Source organism: Pomacea canaliculata, linkage group LG13, assembly GCF_003073045.1.
Source record: "Pomacea canaliculata isolate SZHN2017 linkage group LG13, ASM307304v1, whole genome shotgun sequence".
Classification (NCBI taxonomy): domain Eukaryota; kingdom Metazoa; phylum Mollusca; class Gastropoda; order Architaenioglossa; family Ampullariidae; genus Pomacea; species Pomacea canaliculata.
The window spans coordinates 23,317,309-23,321,391 of record NC_037602.1 but is presented as its reverse complement, the minus strand read 5'-3'; the positions used below and the strand labels follow the sequence as shown (position 1 = coordinate 23,321,391).

At 40.9% G+C, this 4,083-nt stretch overlaps 1 long non-coding RNA gene across 1 annotated transcript; it reads left to right on the top strand.

The window, feature by feature from the left end:
• The first annotated feature begins 242 nt into the window (after positions 1 to 242).
• On the top strand, positions 243 to 1,546 carry LOC112554704. Its single transcript, XR_003097294.1, has 3 exons — positions 243 to 345; positions 576 to 737; positions 1,345 to 1,546. It is a non-coding gene; the product is annotated as an uncharacterized LOC112554704 (long non-coding RNA).
• The last annotated feature ends 2,537 nt before the right edge of the window (positions 1,547 to 4,083 follow it).

Below are 4,083 nucleotides of genomic sequence, written 5' to 3'. Positions count from 1 at the left end.
CTGTACACACTTACAAGCTAGTTTACGTCAATTGCATCACTAGTTTACGTCACTTGGTATGTACGTCACGAGTTGACGTCGATTTACAGTACATCATTAGTTTACGTCAATTTATATTACATCACTAGTTGACGTAGATTTCAAATTGCATCTTTAGTTGACGTCGATTTACATTGCATCACTAGTTTACGTCAATTTATATGACATCACTAGTTGACGTCAGTTTACACTTACTCAACTCTCGCAGCTACAGACCAGTGCTGACACAGGAGCGATGTAGAGTTCAGTCTATCAGCTGCATGGGGAATGTGTTTCACTTGACATTTTTATTGCCATCCTTGAGTTGTAGGAATTTTAGTGTTCTGTCAAGATTTAAATGTTTTATCTGTAGCCACAACACGTTTCAGAATTCGTGCCAAGTTTTGGAGGTTTTCCATTGCTTGCTTGTCTGTTTGTTTGTTTGTTTGTTTTGTAAACAGAAGCTGTACTGTGGAAAAAATATTGTCAACAGAATTATGTATCGTGATTAACCCCAGGTCATATGTATTGACTTATTATCAACATCACATCTTCAGTTCGTGCTACTCCCAGCCACTTGACACGGACATGAGTACACTTCACGACATGTTTCAACCAAACGCTGTGTGGTTCACTGGACCAAGTGCTTACAGTCGACCTCGCCGCTCGTGCCTGGCTCACGCACCTGCTATCAGCGGCGTCAGGCGGAGGATTAGCAGGTAAATAATCCGCGCTGTCTCGTGTTGAAGTGCGAGATAAGAGGCTCTGGAGGCTGTGCCTCACATGAGGGCGCGACCTGCTCATCGGCGGCGTGGAATGAACGGTATGCCTCTCGTCCCTCGCGCCTCTCCTCCTCCTCCTCTCCATCCTCTCGCTACCTGCAATCACCTCCCGCACCTCCAGCTTCACTTGTCTATTGACTGTTATCTAGCGGGGTATCTAGCATCGCACGACCACGCCAACCTCGCTCCATGTTTGTGGGAGTAATGTAGGAGTAGCGTGTAGAGTCTTAACCTCACTCCATGTTTGTTGTCAGTGTGTAGACGCAGCGTGCGGAGTCTTAACAACCATCACAGGTTGTCACCACGGTGCTTAGTGGGTAAATGTTTGCACATCCACATTTTAATCTTAGATTTTGTCATTCAGTATTTGGTGATGAAAGTGGCGAGTGTAGTATATGCTGCGTAGAGTGTCAGCTGAAAGTATTTAGTGCATAGTCAGATGAATGTTTCAGAGTGCAATGTTGTTTTTTTTTTCAATTTGTTGTAAATAATATATACAGCACAAATTTAGTAGCGTGTAGGAGCACTTTCATATTTTTTTCAGCAGCATCATTCATATCTACTGGAACCACTGTTTCATCGCTATAACTTATAATTGTAAATAATCCACTGAATCGCAGTGCGAAAATATTTGCGGCGAAAGTAAATATTTATATAATTATTCATTTCTATAACTTTTCTGATTTTTTCTGGCATTTTAATTCTCGTGAGAGTAGTGTCTACTTGTGTGTGTGTGGATGCGGTTGTATTTGATAAAATTAAGCTGGTGAATAAATGCATAAATGAATGAAAAAATGCGTGATTGTGATGTATCATTAATATACAAGAGTGGCGCATAACATCTCTAGGCTTTTATTGAATTGATCATATTACTTTAATTATATTTTGATATCTCACACTCTGAACCATCTCAGGTTACGCTCAACTTTGACCTTCTAGATGTTACATGACACTTTACTGAAGACACATGCAGGTGACGTATTAATGACTCATTTCCACTCAGTGACGGCGTAGTCCTCTACCAGTCAGTCACGTGTTCTCAATCAGCCTTATTCTCATGTCGAAGGCATTTTTACACGTGATTAAAAGGGCAAATACTATCCCCGGGGCCATAAAACATTGAGGTTGTCTGATTACAACAATTTGCAGTCAAGGTGTTTGTAGACAAAGCAAAACAAAAAAACTCTCAACTGTCAACATGGCCACCAAGTGAGCTGCTATTCACTTACATGAACTTGAGCAGACCCTCTGTTTTATCTTTCTGGACAACAAACGGTCTGATAGGATCCTCTTAGCGCTGGAATGGATAAAATGACAAAGAAAATAAATGGGAGCACTTAAAATAAAAATAAGCAAAAATATAGTGGCAGGCGGTTACAACAGCTGATTGTCGGAGAGAAAGAGTGCAGAGGGAGAGACAACAGTAATCATTGTGGGTGTCACCTGCCATCATCAAGTGCACAGGAAATCTTGAGTTGGGTGAGTGTGGAGCTACCTGCCTGGTGGGGAGCGTCTGTCAAGTTTACGACATGTCCTTGTGTCTGCACCTCGCTAGTGAGCACGACTCACCTCTGTCTTCTATCATCGCCAACAATGGCCTGCAGTCTGTCGTGGTTGACATGTCGCTGTGTGTGAGTGTTTTAATTGTGCACTGAGAGGGAATGTCCTTCACATATACAGAACCCATTAAGTAATATCCGATTGACATTATTTATTTTCAAAAGTCCCTATTAAGCTCATTCCAAGAATTTCTGTTCACGTGAAACCTTTCAACATTATCATTGGTTGTAATCTTTAGAAGTTGGAATATATGTTAATCAGAATGTACTTTTCCCATCCAGTTTCTTCTAATTCATAATAATGTTTATCACAAAGGAGAGCCTCAAGTTCAGATTTAGCAGATTTCAACAAACGTTGTTTATTTTGACATATACTTTCAGTTATAAACACTGACAGCCCTGTAGGTGCTGCATCAACTCATTGGCCACAGATGTTGCAGACGATGTGAGGGCAGCAGCTGAGTGGTACTGTAACCTGCCCTCAGAAAAGGCAACAGCAAGTATGTGAGAGCTGACAAGCTCCTCCTCCAGCTGATGGGAGCCTGTCGCCTGCAATAAGAGCTTCTGTCTAAACATGATGATAGCCATCGTCACAGGCCAGACATCGCACATCCTAGCCGACAGGAGAGCAAACAGACGAAAAAAAAAACAACGCATGAAACTGAGTCTTTCTATCGACACCTGAAGAATAGCGAGGATAATTCAGTCTGAAGGGAGGCATTCTATGAGCTAGACCTGCCTATTCTTATCAAGTTTATTGTTATGAAGTATCCATGTCTGATGCCATGAATACACTACTTTAAATTATGTTTCCACTTCTCTCCGATCCCTCACACTTGTCAGCTGGCTGATTTTGGTGTCAATAAATAAACGCTGCACTCATAGTGTTTGTTCATCTTGTAAACTGTCTTGTTCTCTCACCCCTTCTCTGTCTCACAGGTGTACACGAGAGAGACGGGTGTGTGTGGCAGTGTGGGTATGAACATGAGTGCAAACAGCTGTCATTGTAATGATGGCAATGTGTATATTGATTTTATTCTTGTTAAGTAGTAATTATTATTATATTGACAATAATGTTTTTATACAGCACATTTACCACCAACAAAGTGGGCTCAAGGTGGATACATACATGAAATCCCACGGCACACCTATTTGTAGACATCAAATGTGTCTGACAGCTTCATTCAACATCGTTCAAATCATAACACACACTCAATACTTTTTCATAAAGATTAAGAAACGATATATAATTTTACGTGAAATATATTAAATTGAAGGCTTATAATTAGCTAGGAGCCAAAGAAGTATTATGGCAAATCTTGTCGAACCCGGACAAGAGCTCCTTGGCTGCGCAGTTGGAGAAATAAATGCCTTGTCTTTGACCATTGAGAAATGCGAAAACATTTCGAAGTGGGGAGTCTTATGGGAAAATATTGAACATGGATGAAATCATTCCCAGCCAAACGTGGAAGTCAGGATGCCTTGCTGCGTGATGGCCAAATCTTCAAATAAATATTTGATAGGTGGACATGTGCTATCTTCTGCGTGACCTCAGTCTGCGTGGATTGCCGAAAATAATCAGAAAGAAGTATGGATCGTCGCTAATATGATGTGTGAAGTCCTACATCACAAATGAATACATTTCAGAGATTTATATTCAGGCAAACAGAGAATTTATGGTTTATTAGCCTTCCCTTCGAAACAGAATGTATGTTTTAAACTGA